The sequence below is a fragment of the Corvus moneduloides genome, chromosome 8, assembly GCF_009650955.1.
Source record: "Corvus moneduloides isolate bCorMon1 chromosome 8, bCorMon1.pri, whole genome shotgun sequence".
NCBI classification, from domain to species: Eukaryota; Metazoa; Chordata; class Aves; order Passeriformes; family Corvidae; genus Corvus; species Corvus moneduloides.
Window position 1 is genome coordinate 23,752,807 of NC_045483.1, and position 19,524 is coordinate 23,772,330.

General features: G+C 38.3%; 1 long non-coding RNA gene across 1 annotated transcript; it reads right to left on the reverse strand.

Annotated features, from left to right (window-relative positions):
- Positions 1 to 13,625: 13,625 nt before the first annotated feature.
- LOC116447705 lies at positions 13,626 to 18,715 on the reverse strand. Its single transcript, XR_004241658.1, has 3 exons — positions 18,340 to 18,715; positions 14,779 to 14,924; positions 13,626 to 13,772 (listed from the first exon to the last, which is right to left on the reverse strand). It is a non-coding gene; the product is annotated as an uncharacterized LOC116447705 (long non-coding RNA).
- Between the last annotated feature and the right edge of the window lie 809 nt (positions 18,716 to 19,524).

The following is a 19,524-nucleotide window of genomic DNA, read 5'->3' on the forward strand; positions in this document are numbered from 1 at the left end:
AAGGATATATAGCTCATTTCATACCCTTTCAAGACATGATGTTCTTCCTCTTTTCATCCTTAAGAAACTCCATAAACCCTTAAAACTAGAAGTAAAATTACCTCATGGTGATCTCATTTTTTTTTCTAGGCATGAATTTATGAAGTTGCTAATCCAGTCTTTTATCTTGAATTCACTATTTTAATGTCAAGATTGAATAATCTGCCTTTATCTCCAGGGTGACAGCTATGTAGAAACTTCAAAAGGGATAGTTTTGCCAGCATCTAAAGACTCTTGTTAATTACTACATCTCGAAATAAAGTGAAATAAAGCAGGATGAAAAATGATATTTCTCTTTGACAACCTTGTAAAAATACCAGTAATGAAGCAGTACATTATAAGTACTTTAAGAATGCATTTACTGAGATCAAGACTGTTCTGATCATGGTTCAGGTTAATCTCTACAAGATACATTATAGAAAGATGTGTGTGTGTCACTGATGGTCTAGAAAGCTCTTAACTGGAAATTAAATGTTTTACCTCTATTTTCATATTGAAATTGATTGAGATGAGTTTCTTTACAGCTTGTACTGTTGTGTCTTCCAAGTTTAAATAAACTTGTTCTTCCTTTTTCATATCCCAGCTTTACCCTGTTTTCACTGCTGCTGGCCTTTTATGACCTTATTATGTAAAGCTAGATAGAGTGTATATATTATGACCTGTAGCAAGCACTGTGTTATCAGCAGAGAATGCTAACAGTGAATTAACTATGTGTGTTTTCAGGCATTTGAGGTGTTAGCTCCTGCATTGCGTTGGTTTGTCTATGCTCTGCTTCTGGAGATCAGGGCTGAGTGGAGCTGTGCAGGCGAGTCAGTGGAAGGATATTTGCTCCACAGGAAAGAAGTCCTCATGTCAAACCCATAGGTCAGGCAGGAAAAGTTGTGGATCAGTTATTTTCTTATAAAGGGATGTTATATTAGTTGTCTCTGAAAATCTGAGGAAAGTTAATGCAAACAACAATTAATCACTTGTTAGTGTCATGTTGTAAGTAAATACTTTATATAGACTCATGAGAAGTAAAATCAGGTTCAGGTTTTCAGAATATATATAGCATTTTCTCTTTTCTTCTTTTGATGTGGTTTAGTACGCAGCAATTTATATCACAAAATACATAGTATGAGCCACGGTGGATAACTAAGTTGGCTGAGCTGATGGTGCTGGATAACTGCTTGTTTCATTACTTGTAACTACTTGAGGATTTGTATCTTTGTGAATTTAATGCTACATCCCTGATGGCTTTGAGTGATACTCAAATAACAGCTGTTACACCAGACTGCTGGTTGTCACTCCAAAGTCCTTGCTTTCTAGTAGCCAGTAGATGATGTTTCTAGGGAAGGAAAATCTTACCAGTAGTGTAAAGGCTTAACTAATTTTAGAGGCTTTGGCTCACTAAGGGGATTGGACCCCCCTCTTTGGTCACCAGAGTTCACATCCTAAAAATATTTTTCTTGAAGGAGCTATAATGTAATGTGAGAATTCTCATTGTATTAGGTGGCCATTCCTTCTAACATTTGATTTCAGCATTTCAGTATTTACCTATTTGTGCTGTATTCATTCATTGTGACATTGTTAAAATCATAAATAATGAAAAATAAAGGAAACCTATACTGTTCAAGTGAGGCAATATTCCTTTGCAATGCAAAGCAAAAAAATATGATGCTCCTTTTGTATAGCATAACTTTCCAACGGTTTCATCCATAAAAAACTGCAGTTATAAAACCCCTAATCCAGGGTCTCAGTCTCGGTCTCTCCCCATGTCACAGAAGGGAACACAGGGTGTGGGGCTTTGTCCTTGTATATAGATTTCCTTATCCCTTTTAATTGTGTAAGAGACAGACATCTAAAGTGGAAGTTCAGTAACTGGATAATTGTGGCTAAATGAGTGCCCCTGAGGATTTTAGGTCTGTTTTAAGGAATTACCATGGTGCCATCAAGAAATCTGTGTGGTTAAAATGAGCCAAATATGGTAACAGGGACATGGCAGTGTTTGCACATTTCAGAAAGGAAAAGTGTCCATTATTGTGAGTAGTGTAATAGATAAAGCAGGATTTCATGTCAAATACAATGTGATCTGTGGGATATATTTCAGTAATATCTAAAACTGAGAATCTCAGGTATTGCTTTAGGTTAGGATGAAGTTATTGTTTACTTCTTTATTCTCAGCTTCTCCTTTAGAAATGGTGAAAAAAGTTCAATGAGGTACTAAAAGCCCAGGGGGCTTTAAGGTAGTTCTAGTATCTGAGCAGCTTTCAAAAGTGAAAGTTTGTACGTGCAGGACATCAGCTTTTGTAGTGCAAGTGTCCTTGCTGAGAGTAGATGTGGAAACTTAAATCACTTGATATATCCACAGTGGTGTCATCATGTCGAGAATCTTGGGAAGCTGGTGCTTGGACTGACCTGTGTGAAGTCAGTGTGAGCATATCTGTGCTAACCAGCCGCAAAAGCAGTGCCTGCAGTATTTCCAACTATTTATGGTTGGAAGCATTTTAAGATTTCTGCTATTACAAAAATAATATATCAGTAACAAATGTAAAAAGTATTGTTGATGTCTTCAACTAGTTCAACATTTAACATGCTTTATATCCTGTATTTTCCTGAACCAAAATACAGTCTAGTCCCTGGTGAACACTACACTGTATTACAGAATTACAGTCGTTAAACACATTTCTCTACACCCACCTTTTCTGGGTGGGGTTTTTTAAACTAGTTTATCTCATTCTAGGGAGAAGAAAAAAGTATTCTATTGTCTTTTCTGAAATTTCATTCAGAATTTAAATTAATGAGCAGAATATAAGCTTATTTCTGAACATAAGCCTGGGAGGGATAGTGAGTGAAGCATGAAAAACAATCAAATAATATGAATGGAAGCAATTCCCAGAGTATGCATTAATAATTAATAATACTGCATTTTGAGAAAAATCTGTGGGTTTTCAGTTGCTGTACTTTTGGGTCATCTGAAACTGGAGGCTGGTAATAGCACTGCATTTTCACACAAAAGTGCCTCCAGGTATGGAGTGGTTCAGCTAAAGACTTTAGGGACGAATTTGCTTGTTGCGTGGTCCTGTGTAAAATTATATCTGCTGTAAATATCCAGGCAGCTAATAAATCCAAAGAACAAGACTGGTTTTTTTGTTCTCTCTTCCATTCCTTTGTCTGTATGAATTGATTCATAGTTTTAATTAACCTGCCTTTTTTCACCAAAAATACTCTTTTGGAAAGCAAAAATTATAAATATTTACAAGATGCTTTTTTGCTAGGTGCACCCTTTGGTTTCTAAATTTTTCCTTGTAATGTTTCCTTGTAATGTAAATTGTTAGCTCTTTGAGAACTATTAAATTTAAAATTACCAAAAGAGACTCTTTCTAAACTATTGGGGGGGGATGGGAGGTAATGCTCTGTATAGGGAAGCAGGTTTTTTTCCAAATTGGTCTCACTTTCTTTTGAAGCATCTCAGGAGAAGATCTGTGTAGAGAGCTCTGTGTATTTCAGACTCCAAATGCATGGTAAACAGTTGTCAACTCATTTCTGCTCATCTGCTATGAGAAAAGCTATTGCAGGCTTATTGTTTCTCTTGAGCAGTTCAGCAACAACTATTGTACTGGCAAGTCCTATCCTGAATATTTAAATGCTGAAATGTTTATTGTAGTAATTAACACACAGTAATTAGATCAGTTCAACAGTGTTGGCTATATATAAATTTAGTCCATGGATATTCAAATCCAGCACAGCAGTTACATGTAATGCCATTGAAGTCGATGTAATTGAAGTTACATATATCCTTAAGTGCTTTTTTGGATTAGGGCCTAAATATTTTTTATTCTGAAAGAAAATTCTGTCCAGCTCCTGGATCTTAGATATTCTTGCTCATAAAAATAGAGTTTATAAACTAAATTAGTACACAATAATGAGGAGGACACTACTCCCAGCTATTTGTGAAGCTGGGACTTGCCAAAGCACGTATGTCTTGGGTCAAGACATGATGATAGAGCTGAGAGTCTGGGGAGAAAACGACTCCATGAGACAGGTGCTGGTGGAAGAACAGACTGCTTAACTTCACAGAAAGAGAGGTACAGATCAACTGTGTGCACACAAGTTTTAGGTAAATACATGCTATTTTAGAGTAACTTGTAATTTACCTTCCTTTTTTGTCTGATACCTTGTTATCAGACAAGTTAAGAGTCAGCAAGTCTTTCTTTTAAATGCTTACATTTCCTGAAGGAAAATGCTTCCAACTTGCTCATAAATAGCTATTCTAAAAATCGAAATTGAAATGAAAAATAGAGAATTAACCACTCCCCCTCCTCTCTTGAAGGCATTACTGTGGGTGTGATGCTATCACAGCTAGGGGTGAGTGCCCTACTCTGGAAAAGGGTTCCTGAATAAGGAAAGCACTGAAAGGGACAGCAGCTGAGGATAGAATATTGTGTGGATTAAAGGGAATTAGACAGCAGACAAATGAGCTTTCTTTTGTGTTTTTACAGGCTTATTCTTGATATTTTTCTCTTTCTCCTCCTAAACCTCTCCTTTTCTATGTGTATGATAATAGAATTTAATGTGAATTCCAAAAAGAAAGTGCTCTGGAACTCTGGAAATTTATTTTTAGACCTTTATATTCGAAAGCCTTCTAGCTGGTATTTACAAGGGCCTCTAACTAGATTGTTGTCACTGTAGATCACAGCACCTTGCAGAAGGATTAAAGCATAAGGAAAGACAAATATAATAAATAGAGTTGATGGTCTCCAAGATATATTTCACCTCAAGCATTTTACACTCAATTCATTAAAAATAGCTGCTTTGCTTGCAGGACAACGTACTTAACATTCATCTCCTGCTCCCTCCATCTTATTCAAAATATTTTTATCTCTTTTTGTTAAAACCAGAAATACTTTACATAAGATTCCATTACACAGTTCTATTGGTCTGCTGGGTTTTTTCTTGTCCTTTCTTTCATCTTTGTGTTTTGCACAAGAAGCTTTATCGCCAAGCTCTTCTTACAGCTACTACTGCTACATTTCACAGTATCCAAGCTGCTCCAAGGACAGGAATTTTGTCATCTCTGATATTGTTTTTCTGAGTAGCATCCCTGAAAATTCCCAGGTGTATTACATTACAATTTTCTGATAAAATTTAATATGAAACATAATGCAAAGTTCTTGACATTGAGGAAGTGCTAACATGACTAAATCCAGATTTAAGAGCATTCTGCAGCAGCACTGGAATCACAACTAATGACTGTACTCAGCTTGGATGGGAGGCACAGTGCTGTCAGTGTGTCACTCCTGTATTCATGACTCAAATAGCAAAGCCTATCCTAAAGAGCTGGCACTGCTGGATCTATGGCAGCTGTTGCAATGCATAATTAATGCAGCCCTGGGATACAGTTTCAAACACTCCGTGTCAGTGCATGCAGGAAGCCTGCAAAATGGGTACTACTTTCAATAGTCAAATATTTATTTTTAACTAACTTTATAAGGGCATACACACTTCTGCAAAATTGGTTGAAAAGAGGAAGGGTTCCTAAGGAGCCCGTGATTGAGACATTCCAGTGGAAATTAATGTAATTTTCATTCTCTACAAACAGCAGGGAAAAGATGAATTGATGTTTGCTTACTCAGTTTTGGGCAGTGTACAGCATAAACATTAAAATGAGTAAAGAAGAAACTTCTAGTTGGTTATTTTAGTTCTAAGTAGGTCAAAAAAAGATACTGGATGAAGCAAAAATTGTATTGATATTTGGGTAGTGTGATCAGAGATGGTTTCGAAGCAAGCTGGGATGGGAAGGGTTTTGAAGGAAACATTTTACTCAGCAAGGTACGTAATATTTATATTGACAAGTCCTTTTCTGGAAGGTTGACAAAACCAAAAAAGGCTTTTTAACAGCACTTCTTTCTCTACATGATGAAAGGCGCTGCCGTATGATGGGCGTAGAGTCTTGTCCTTTAGCTGTGGCGGAATCCCCCAGGCAGAGGATGGCACTGGAGCGTGCGCTTGCAGGTTGTGTTCTGACCCGCACACCTCAGATTAGCCGGAAAAAAGCTGCCACAATAAGGAATTCTGCAGGGAAAATTTTTGAAAAGAAGCTTTATAAAACTGATCTAAGTATGTGTTGTGCCCGTTGTGCCGTGCATTCGAGTACCTTGAGCAGTACTGTGTACAGTAGTAGAGAATCTCTGGGCGGGGTAGTAATTACAGTGTGAATACTTCTTTCTGGTTTGCTGTGCCTAGGAAAAATATAAGCCACCACTGTTTGAAAGATCCAAATGTAAAAATCTAATATCTCTGACCTTAAACTTCATTCCTTTACTGCATGTGTTTTTACAAGACCATCCCTTGTTGCATATGAATTATGTAAATTACTTGAATTATATTCCCAATGCCCAAAGTGGAAAACCTGCTTCATGTGTGAAATTTAACAGATGAGAAGTAGAAATTGATTTTGAAATTTTGATCTTACTCCACCAGTTTCATCACTCTGATTCAATTAGTGAAGTTCTGTGAATTTCAAGTAGTTGAAAAGTTACAGTGTCTTCATATAGATAAAGACATCTAAATGTACTTTTAAGAGAATGTAATTTCAGGACATGTTTCTTGAAATTATTTGAATTTAATTCAAATATGAAAACAAAACCTGAAAACAAATTTGATTGTGTCTAAAATACATGAGTTTGGGGTTTTTTTAAATTAGAGGTCTTTCAAAGACATAAAAGTCATTAGGCTTTATTTCATTCTTTCTTTACAACATAAAAGAGCATGACTAGAGACAGCAGCCCAACCTTAAGTTAAATGCCTTTCTCTCCACAAAAGGTCCTTCACTTAACAGTACTAACAGGACAATTTTTTCCTCAATTTGCTATGTGCTACCTTACCTTTTAAAAAACCAAAACAGTGTATGTGAAAGCTTGTGACATAGAAAGAAATCAGCTAAGAAAACTAGTTATGTGTGTTATGGTAAATTTAGGTTCTTCCTGATGATAATGATTCCTTTCCACACCTTTGTTGGAACCTGATGGTTGGCTTCTCCAAAGACAGGCAGCCCAATTCTGAAACACTCTCTTTTGCACAGGTATTTGTCCCCAGTGGAATTAGTAACCAGGTCTGTCAGAGAAGTGGTTAGCTCTGAAAGATTTGGAACAGTGAACTATAAAGGCTGACTTTTCTAGTAGGTAACTTTTAAAATAATGGTCATGAAAAACCTGGAGAAACGTGATGAGGACTATAAAGGCTTTGGTAAACATACTCCCCCTCTGTGAGGGAATGATGGCTAATGGACTTGCATTGAAATGTGTATTCTGAATCTGCTTCTGGATTGTGAAACAAAGAAATCATGCATCAAATGGAATAGCTGCAATTTTGCCACACAAAGAGGCAAATATGTATAATAGATGTAACTAATTTATGTATACATATCTAATTTGTTTCTTAGTAGATTGAGACACATTTAAACAAGACCTAATTTGATATAGAAAAAATCTGAAGGGAGATGGACTGCATTTAAAGTACAACCCTTGCCTCAAGCAAGCCAAAACCAAAAAGAGTGAAGAACTGAATTAAAGGATTTTTTTCTCAGTTTTACAAGACAGTTTTGTGTTAATTCTTCAATCTTTTCCATAACTCTTACGGACAAGTGTATGGTTCCTGTGCTTACAGAGACTGCACACTGTTGAGCAGTATCGACCCCATTTATATGAGTAGACTTGTTTTAATTGACTATACTTGAGCTAGATGGTTAACATAACTTGGAGGGAAAAGAGGAAATTGTTTTTCTGCAGAGAATAATCCCTACTTAACAGATGGGATTTTATTAATAGTTATGAGGGAATAACAAGATGCAGTTTTTTAGCCAGACAAACGTCACCTAGCCTGAGAGTCACATAAAATAAGTAAGACACTCCCCACCACAAAGGAAAATTAAGGGCCTCATGCCATGTTACAGTCCTGGGTGATGCTTAAATGAGCCAGAACAAAGAATCTATTTGGAAAGAAGTTACATTAGGATTTGGTCCAGTTACTTTGTTTGTGTCCTCTTTTGTTGTCAGCCACAGAAGGCAGTCCCATAATGGGTGGCCCTGTCAGCGACCATTTAGGTATAACAGAGTCTCTTAGTAGAAATGCGGGTAAATTTTTCATCTACCAGCAACAATGAGCTGAAATGCTTGAAGGGAGGAAAACTGGACTCGTTTATTTCATTTATTTTTTTTTTTTTTCTGAAAGGCTTGGAACAATTCTGCAGTGCGGTTCTGACCTTTTCATACACAGAACTAAGTGGTAAGGGAAGCTGGGCTTCCTGTCAGCCCTTACAAGATGCTATTTCTCTCCTTTTTCTTGTGGTCAATACTTGGCTTTTCTGTAAAGCCTTGCTTGATTGTTATTTCAGTTAGACCATAAAGACCCTCACCTGCCACTGCCAACGTGTTTCCTAGCAGAAATAGATTATCTCAAATGACAGAATCCAGGCAAAAGTTCAACTTTAATGTCGGATGCCTTATAGAAAACTAGCAGCATGCAAGACATGACTTAGCTGCACTGCGCCATCCATATGTGCTTTATTCGTGATTTGCTTCACCTTTCCTTAGAAATAATTTTAAATGCAGAGGTAAAATAGAACCTATTTTGTGTAAGGAAAATGTATTTCTGGCTTGATTTAGGATGAGGTGACAGGAAAGGGCAGAAGAAAAGTATGGGATGATGCCACATAAAATAATAGAAGTGAAAAGGATCAATTCAGTGCAACAGTCTGATTTGTGAAATCTATAAAGTTAGGCAAATTTCAAAGCCAAAAGGGAAAGCAATTTATTGAGACTGCCTTGTGGGAGCTCAGATTATGAGTAAACTCATGTGTGACACTCTTTTTAAACTAATAAAATTCTTCACATGTGAAATTTCAAATGGGAAATTAGTTTGCAATTTTGAGGAAAGGGGACTGTGTTCTGTAAAATGCTTTATAGGTTTAGTGGTCATTACTTGGAGTGAAAATAAGGACTTAGTTTGAAAACTGTGATTTAAAACTGTGTTGTAATAAAGCAATGTGATTATATACACAAAGATGAACCATCAAAAGTACTGGTTGGTTCTGTGACTGTTGTAATGTGCAGCTCTCCCTCTCTATATCTGTGATACTGTAATTAAGTAGAATTATTTGCCATGGGGAGGCCTTGTTAAGACTAATTCTGGTAATAAAAGGGGCTAAAATGGATAGTCGTCCATATTCTGAGCTTATCTATGAAGAACCTTGTGGGAAGATAAACAACAAAAGCAAAGGCTTATTGGAGGCTGAAGTGTCAGGACATCAGAAGACTTCACATGAAGAAGAGGTAGAAAATTCTGGCATAATTTGAAAAAAAAAAAAAGAAATGTTTTGTAACCAAAGACTTTTCCTCTGTCTTTTGACATCCTGTTTTGTGAGAAACATAGCATGCATTATTTCTGGAAAAGGTGCTTTAAGGAATCCCAACTTTAGGAACGTGAACTCACTAAAGGTTCTACATAGATAAATAGTAAAAAATTTCTTTCCTGTAGAGTACATTCAGCCCACAGATTATGACAGAAAAAGATAAGAGATTGCATTAAGATAGGAGACAGTGTAAAAACTGCCATAATGCACTACTCTATGCAAAATTGCTATATTTAGATGCCATCCCAAGTGCTCTGGATGAGCAAACTGATCAGCTGGGATGCAGGAAATGAGATTCTGATGTTTAGAATATATATGTGTATCTGTATATTTTTGTCATAGACACGTAAAGATCAGGAGCCCAAACAGAAGGGATTATAGTATCTTAGGCAACCTGTTAGGCAAAGATCACTAGCTCTGGAGTCATAAAAGAAAAAATCCACATGGCCAAAACATGGGAGGTAAGTGGCTCGGAAGATCCAGAGCAATGGAAATTTTGGGGGCCCTTATGTCAAAGAGCTTTTTGGCAGGGAGAAGGATCAGAGAAGCTGCTCCATTTCAAGTACAGGCCTTTTTTGCCTGGTGGAGGACTGGCTGGCGATTTAAGCATGTTTATTCTCCCTACTGTTTTCTTTTTGCACAGCTATAGTCATTACTCACTGACAATATCCTGCAGGCTAGGGGAATCACTGGGAGGCCAGGTCAAGGATATGGACAGCAGATACTCCACTGAGAAGTCAGGACAAAGCAGCTGAAAAGACCTGAGCAGCGAGTGTGGAAAGATGCTGCAGTGGAAAGTGATGTAGTGGAAAAGTACTCTGTAATGAGCTTCACTTAAAAGTATAGATACAGCTTGTACTGTCCTACACAAATTCCTCCAGGCCTTACTGAATGGCTTGACTGCTTTTCATAGGTTGAGCTGTCCTTGTGAAGAAAATATTTCAAGAGTAAGGGCTTGGATCACAGCATGTCTGTTGCACCAAAGGGTGTGCAAAAGAAGCGGTACTCAATGCCTTCTTTGCTTCAGTCTTTACTGGTAGGGCTAATGTTCAGGACACAGATACTTCAAACCAATAGGAAAGTCTGGAGGAAGGCAGGCTTTCCCTAGAATGGAAGAGGAGCATACTATGGAACTCTTAAATTAACTGGATTTACATAAATATGTGAGACTTGATGGGATGCAGCACCAGTTGATGAGGAAGCTGGCTACTGTCTTTGTGAAACTGTTCTTGGCTGAGGTCGTTGCATGCTTGGACTACACAACACTCGATGGTTTCTCTCCAACCTCAACCACTCTGATTTGATTATATCGAGCCTTTATTGAGGGTGAATGAAGCTGTTTATACTACACCAGTACCTGAAGTCTCACTGTTGGAGGAATGTATGAAGTAAGGTGTTACTGGAATGATAAGGCTCTTGCTGACAAGAACATAAAGCATTTTGTTTGAAAACTTGTCTACAGGGCTGCTTCTTAGATGACATAGATATGAGATGCTCTGTGGCTTATCCTGTGCTTCATAAAGTCAGTGATTAAATTTCCACTGGGAATAGGATGTAACTGGTGAGAGCAGTGAGGGCTACAACATCATAAATGTAGTTGTTGTCCTCTCAGGAGTGCCTCAGGGAACAGGGTATTTAAAGTAAAAATCTGTTTCCTGCTTGCCCTGTGTTGTAGCTCCTCCTGAAAGCTGCTAGACTTTGTTGATCCTTGGGGGGCAGCTGCTGAAATTGCAGTGCAACGCCCACAGATAAGAGATGCTGCACAACAGAGAATGATTCAAATTCCTATATTCTTCGTTTTGTTTTTTTTTTTCTTTTTCCCCAGTGAGTGACTCAATTACATAGGGATACCATGTACTATCTGCCAGATATTCTGCTCATGTTGTTCTGTGTTCACAATGTCGAAATAGATGTTTTCTTTCCAATTTCACTTGTTCTGGTACAGATATTCAAGAAATCTGTACAGCCTTATTGTGCTGAATATTTCTTGCTGACTTCCTGCTAGTCTAGCTCAGTTCAATGATAAGGTATTGAAGACATTTGCTTTGTTCTGAATGTATGAGGGTTGCTACAAACTAGTGGTGGTCTCTAGATCCTGATGTAAGAATAAAGAAAGAACATGAGGAGTTAAATGATACCTGTTAATATATGATGCTTCCATTATATGTGATTGGGTGAGATGCTGTGGAATAGCAGCCCATCAGTCTATTGTGTCGCAGACAGTTACTCTGTTAGTCAAACTACACTTCAATAAGCTGTGTGCTTCTTCATCCTGGCCTATATCTTACCTCATACACTAAATAGTTTGTACTATCTCTGACAAAAAAGATACTGGTGAGGACGAAGGCTTTTTCAGGGAAGTAAAAATCAGTGAGACTGAGTTGTTTTTTTCACTGACTGGAATTTTGTAGAGGGTTGTGTTCTATTTTTTATACTTATGAGGGTGATGGCTATAAATGTGTCCATTGGTGAATGTGTTTGGTCAGAATAATTTGTTATTCAATTTGATTTTCCCCTCATTTTCAAGTGTTTAGTTGTGGGAAAAGGACAGGATTGTTTTGATGCTACAGCAACACAAAACTGGTATTAGAAGGTTTTTTTATCAAGACTGTACTCTGCATATTATATTCCTGAATACTTGTCAGAGAGGAATTCTTTTGCAATCTTGTCTCTAGACAGGAGGATTTCTCATAGCAGACATCACATTCATGCTCAGATCTTGTTTACTGTTCCTAATGCGAATGAATGTTTCTATTTTTCTGTTCTTAGTCACTTTGCTTATCTTTAATTTGTTTATGAAGAACTGAATGTTCTGCAGCATGTGTGAAATATTAACAATTACTTCCCAATTACATCACTGCTAAATAGAATGCTGGTTTTATTGCTGAGATATTTGTGAATTTCTGAAGAAAGGAAAAGTTGGATTTTTTTTCTCAGATTTTATTTTTAATGAAACACCTGTATATGCAGACAGGTTTAATATTCTTAGCTATAGTTTTAAATAATTGCTTCATCCTTTGAAAATCTCAACTGCATATCTTCATGTTCGAATTAGCCAGAAGTGAACAGGATGAGTGCAAAGAGACAATGAGAAGTTTCATTTGGCTGAAAACTTGAGAGCAGCCCACCAGCTAAATTTACTATTTGACATAAAGGGGTCAGGTTGTTACCATGCAGTCTCATGCTGGCTACAGTGGTGCTACCTGAGGAGTACAGGAAATCAATGGTGACTGACAGATTCCAGTTGTGGGTACAAATTGCTGCTTTTCTCATTCATTGCTCTAAGATGAAAGAAACCGGTGACAGTTTTTCTGCTACTATAAAATTGCTTCTCAGTGCACCATTTCTGAGGCTTGATTTAGCTTGCAAAGGACCAAACAAACTTGTTTTTCCCCAAAAAACTTCCCATGCCCTACATGCCTCCAGAGGGTGGCATGTGACAATTTAGCAGTGGTTTCTTTTCCCATTGCTTGTTTTAGTGATATAAGTAGTTTCTGTAGAGAAAATAAACTTAAATTGATTAAGGTCATGTAGCCAAACTCAAGAATATAAATAAGAACAAATGTATCCCTAAAGTGTGTGGGAAAAAAAACCTACTTTTGGAGGAGCACTGACCCTAGTGGGATATTTTGCTGGATAAAATGTCTGTGACAGTGCAGCTAAGCTGGACTTAAGCAAGTGAGTAACCAAACTGGTGCAAATAGATACACATAAAATTTCTTTCAGAGCTGTAATATTGCCAGGGATAAACTTCGTGAAAATTAGGTTCTCCTAATTAAGGACTCTTAATGTCATTGCATGCAGTGAAATGGACAAGTGTTTTTCATTACTTGGCTGATAGTTCAATACAAAAGAAAATATTGTGGGTTACTGAATCAAGAGATCAGTTTGGTGTTTTCTTGTTTGTGGTGGGTGGTTTTTGTTTGATTTTTTTTTTCCTGAGAAACTGAAGCACCCAAGTTGGTTGGAAAATAAACCCTCCTAAGCCTTAGACTATTGGCATTCTGTTACTGGAAATACAGATATATGGATTCATTTGCTATTATGTATGTGTGGAACAGTGAGTCTTGGGTAATGAATGCAGCAAGAATTTGTTAACATTGCATTTGCTTTGGGGTTTTTTACTGGGGTTTGGGGTTTTTGGCGGTTACTGGTTTCAACACAGTGGAGGACTAATCACAAAGAGATTTTGTAGTGAGTTTCTCCTCTTTATTTTCTGTTTACAGACATTTTATTTTCTATTGCTGAGACCGTAGCTGGAAATGGCAGGGCAAGAGCAACACCTGAATGTTAATCAGTCAGTCCATGATGGAGTCAGCTGGAGGAGGGCAAGAACACAGTCCTAGAGTTTGGGAAATAAAGTAGACCCACTTAACACTGAATAATGTTAGTTCAGTAGTGCAACGTAATGTCAGACTTCACAGGGTACAAGCTTGTTCAGCCATGGTCCAGAAAGATGAACTCCAACTATAACAGATACACAAAATCACTGTGAGCTTAATGAAAAGCCTTTGTGAGAAGAGACTGAAAAGAAATTGCTCATTTAACTTAGGACAATGAAGCTGACTGGACATCAGACCAGGTGGAGGTAGTTTAAACAGAGAGGGAAAAGAGATGAGCTACATAATGTAAAGGACAGGCACAGGAACAAATGGTAATAAAGTAGTCAGTCATGAATAAATTTAGGTTGTAAATGGAAGAAGGATCCTTGCCATGGAGAGAGTCAGAATTTGAAGTGGCCTTTTAATTAGAGCAGCAAGGGCAAGAAATTACCAAGGAGTTTATATGATATGATGCTGCTGATCGGGAACTGGAATTGATAATAAGGAGGTCCATTTCAGGCGCACCTAGGTGCTTTGTGTTCTTTTCAGGGAAGGCAAATATAAGCCAGTTTCCCTTTCAACAGACGAAAGTAAAAACCATGGCATTATTCAAAGCCATCTCACAGTACTTTCATACACAATAACTGCAAAGGGTATTTTGAGGAAACCAAACATGGATATCACTATTAAGCTATTGGCATTGTGGTATAGCTAGATACAATATATGGACAAAAACTGGGTGTAGAAAAGAAAGTATCTTTGGACTAAACAGATGTTTCAGTGAAAATTGTAAAGTTGGAGCCAGTATATTTTAAAGCGGCGGAAACACAAATGAGAAGATTTGTGTAGTAAGCATCTCCAAACGGTAGGAATCAAATGGTGCAAGGAAAAAGATTATTTACATTACTTAATAATATTTAGGAGATATTGAAAGTCATGATCCCGTGCTATTTTTTTTTTCCTCCGGTCTTTTAGAATTTTATTTTTATAGGAGATGTAGCAAAATGTGATTGGTTTGAGACCTACCTTAGAGAGCAGACTGGTCTTAGGGATGAGAGTAACAGTTAATTAACTCATTGCCAGCCTGTGTCCTTTTGCTGCTAAAACGATGCTGTGTTATCCCCAAATGGATAATTCAGTTATATTTCAGTTTATGACAATTAGCAAGTAAGCTGAAAAAAAGAAAAGTAGGTGAATTTATATTATGTCACAAATCAAGATTAGTTCATGTTTTTACTTTTAATATTGAATCTGTTATGTTTTCTGATATAAAGACTATGCCACTCAGTCTAGTAGTAAGTGCATAAGTGTTCAGGGAAAGATGGGTTTGTAAAGTAATAGACACTCACTGTGTTCTCTGGGCCTCACTGTCAGATTGGCCTGGTGTGAGCTCAAGCTGTGACCTCGGGCGACCCAGTGAGGCTACAGACACCTTCACTCTCTGCCATCAGGCTCTTCTCTTAGCACACAGCCATGACAGGCAATGTGTCATGAAGCACAGCTGAGGAATTCCAAAAACCCCTCCTGACCACCATGTAGTTACTGCTTTTCAAATGAGACTGCTGTTCTCACTGCATGAGTGCTCACCTCTGTTCTCAGGAGGTGGGAGAAAAAGGTGCTCATTACAAGCTGAAACCACAGCCTGCCACCTCCTCGAGATAAAAGTCAAAGAAAGGAAATTTGTGCACTGGGCTTGTCTCAGCTGGAAGGGGATTTAAGTCCTGCCTCTGAGCTGAGAATGGCTTCGAGTGAGTCTTTGCCAGCTCTGCTACCTGTGCATGTCAGTATAAATAACAAATATTGACCATAAGTACACATTTTGTCTATATTTAGGCATAACAGGACACAATCCCTAAAATTAATTGGTGTCACAACAAGGTAAGAAAATGTAGTAACAGTTTTTGTGAGTTTTTTCAAGTTGTAAACACATCACTGGGACCCAAACAAGTGCACCTAGACAACTAAAATCAAAGCATTTATGCGGAAAGTCTTTCATAAGGCAAACTCCCACAACTGTATGGTAAATATTGAGCTTTTAATACCATTAATGACCTTGATGGAAGTAGTTGTAGGGATTAATGAGCACCTGAGGTTAATGGAATCAGCTCCACCCGACTGATCATTAATTCAGAGCCTGTGCCCTAGATTTTGATCATTAGTTCTAAAAAACAAAATCAATTTTACATGGTTTGGGGCACCTTTTGACCAGCAACATCAACAATACAGATTCTTAATTTTGAAAATGACCTTCCTGCTAGATTTTTTTCTCTTTTTCTTCCTTACATTGCCCTCTGTTCAATAACATGTAAGCACTAAATGAAAATGCCAAATTTCAGCATGCTGTGTTTTGAAATGCCTGCTTTATTAAGTCCTGAGGCGTGTTGATAATAGAAGCATAACAGCTTTTCACATGAAGCACTTGCAGATTCTAAAGTCTTACAAATGGCAGTTCTTAATGGTTTGAAAATATTTTCTAAACACTTTGGACACTGTGTTTGAATTAATAACTTTGGAGTTCAACATAGCATTAAATACATTGGTTGTGTGTGTGCCCTGCACCAGTAGGTGGTGGCTAAGGATCTGCGTTCATAAACACTTGTGCTAATGGCTGTTTTTAGAAACAAATCTTGAACTTCTGGGAATTTTGAAAATACTAAGGTATATTTCATAAAGATTCCAGTAACTTTGGGTGTTTCACTGCAGACCACATGTTATAATATACAGCCTCAGGCTAAGCAGACAAAAGGGATGCCCCAATATTGCTCTGGTGTGGGATAAACGTGCACAGGAAACAAACATCAAGAACCTCCTGAACTGTATAACCTGAATACTCTTGCACCTGTGTTAGAATATGTCATGTATAAATTTAAATTTAGCAGTTCATTTCTATGATGATGTGGATGTTCAGCCTCTCTAAAAAAACAAAAGAAAACAAATGTTCTCTAACTGAACCCCCTGCTACATGCAGATCAGATTATGAAGTATGAGAGTAAAAGGAAATTAAAAAGAACAGTCTAATTTTTAAAGTAAAACATGGGTAATAGGGTTCTGTATCTCAGTGCCACAAGGTATATGGCCTTAGTTGCAGCAATACATGCAGAAGCAGCAGGAATCTCACAGGATGTCCAAATCTAAAAACTACTATTTAGATCTCATTGTGAAATATCCCACAGATAAAGTGTATTTGTTTTTATGTATAAATATAGTTAAAATATAAGAAAGGAATTTTCAAAAATTAATATTTTGAAAAAATAGCATTACTACAAGGTATTATAAGAGCTATTTTTGTTTATATTTGATACAAAATACTGTTTTATTTTACTGCAGAATACACTTTTGCTTAATTCCCTATATTTTGTTCAAAGTGTAGGAGTGGATTATTAGCCTATTCAACACAGTGGCCAAATATCCTTTGTTTTCTGTGTGGTCATAATTAAATGTGAAAATTTTTATCAGATTTAAAAAAAAACCATGACCACCACAATCCCAAAGTGTAAAGAAAGGAGAGGAAATTACCTTACAGAAAATCTGTAAAAAAAATGCATCTCTCTGGTTCAGTGTCAAGGTATACGATCTAAGAAATTAAAAATGTTTTTCTTATGTTTTTGAAAAAAAAATCAGCTTTATGCAGTTTTATATTGTGTTAAAACACGTGCCTAACTTACATTTTTGGTTGGCTTGAAAGTTCTGTATGTCTCGCACCTCTCCAGTAAATTTTACCTTAAACAGCCTCTAAACTTCATCTTCAGTATACATCTTAGTTGATAGCATGATTTGTTTCTGTTTGGTCTAATTGGAAGCACCTAAAGATTTGAATTGACATCTATTTTGTTTGGGTTTTTTCATTGTTGGATTGACCTTAGAAATACTTGAACAATTACTCAAGTATAGTGACACTACTCTCTGTTGTATTGTGAGGAAATTTCTAATCAGTTTTTGATTGTGGAGTATAACATCCTTACACAACCCCAGGTAAACACTCCCCCACTTAATTCAGCAGAGCCTTATTAATGTTATTTTTTTACAGCACTGTTAGTTTTCATAGATGTTTCTCTATGGGATTTTGTTTACTGTTTAAAATACATCTGAAAATCTTATTCTAATACATGCTTGGTCCTTCCCAGTGAAATGCTGGGGGAGGCTGGTGAGGCTATAAAAGCAATGGGGAAGGCAGGGAAGGTGCAGACAAGCCTCTGCCCTGCGCTCTGCAGCCCCATAAACAACTTGCTAACGAGCACAGGGTAATGGCTGTGGATGCTAAATAATCTCTTTCCCTGCTATTGAGCGGACATTTTAAAAATATGGTAGTTTTTAAAAATTAGTCTTTCTAGGGGAAAACAAATAATTTTCTGTTTGATGTACACCACCTTTTTAATAACATTTTATGCTATCACACAGAGGAGAAAACAAAATAAATTCAGCAAATGTAGAAATCGATTGAGAAACTGGTATTTCCTCCGGTGAATAAAATCAATTACATCTTCAGAAGAGGTGTATCTTTAAAATAGATTAAAACGCCCAAACAACCCGGGCAGAGGGAGAAGAAAAGCCACCCCCCGCGGTGCCCGCGGCCGCGGCGGTGCCCACCGGCTGTAGGTGTCACTGTGAACATGGCTCAGGGTCGGGCCGGGCTGGCCCCGCGGCGCACGGCGCTGTCCGCCTTGCTGCGAGAGCCGCCGCTCACACGTTCAGCGTGCTCGGGACATTGTGTGCCGGGCTGTTGGAGGCGCTGGCAGCAGAAGGTGACATCTGGTGACTAATGGGCTCAGATGCGGGGGCCGTTCCCACCGCTCCTCCGGCGGCAGCTGCGCCGCCGCCGCCGCGCAGGATGCGGAGACTGTGGGGAGCGGCTCGCTGGAGGAGATCGATACCTTCTGATTTCCGAGGAGCCAGAACATGGCCCCACCGCAGACATTTTCCCAGCCCAGGGCTTCTGATAAATGCACAGACCACCCAGCCAAGCGCGGCGCTCGCTGCGTCCTCTCTTTCGCTTATCGAAACCCATCTACTTTTAAGGAAATGGCTCCACCTTATGAAACAAAGATGGACCCTTTCCAGGCACAGTCCAGGCTCTGCATGGATTCTCGTGTTAGATGGGGCTCTGTCGCAGTCAAACCGCTCTGCTTCCAGGGTGATCCCGGCTGTTGATCCCCCGTCTGTAATGTGCTCAAACCTGAACCGGGGCTCTCGCTGATTCTGCTGCTGTGTGTTAGGAGACACACATCTGTCATTTAAACTCCCTGAAACAAAGACTAAGCCGGAATGCGGGGCCCGTATTTTTCTCATTTGATCTCCCGATGAAATGTGATTTATTTGTCAAATTCTTAGAAACGGCAGAGAGAAACCGCAGGAAGAGCTCAGCGTTGCAGATGGTGGCAAAAGCTCTTGTTATTAGCAGATGACAGGGCAAACCACCACAGTGGAAAGCAAAGACAAATTCTTAGCTGGAAGTTGGTGTTTACAGCAGAAAAGGGATTTTGAGGGGCTTTCTGGTGTGTGCGGGGGGGGGGGGGGGGGAAGGGGAAGTGGGCTGCGAGGTGGTAAAGGAGCATTGCTTAGTTGCTGTGCCCACCTACTGCAACTAAATGACAGTGTTTGGTGTTAGGGAGTCACTGAAAGGAGCTGACATAAGAAAGGAAGAACAAGAACCTGAGAATAGAAATATTTTGCTGTGCATGCATACATACACAGATAATTGCATGATTTTCCATCATCCAAGCCTCTAGTGTGACAGAGGGAGGGAGGGAGGATAGTCACATGCATCAGCCCCAT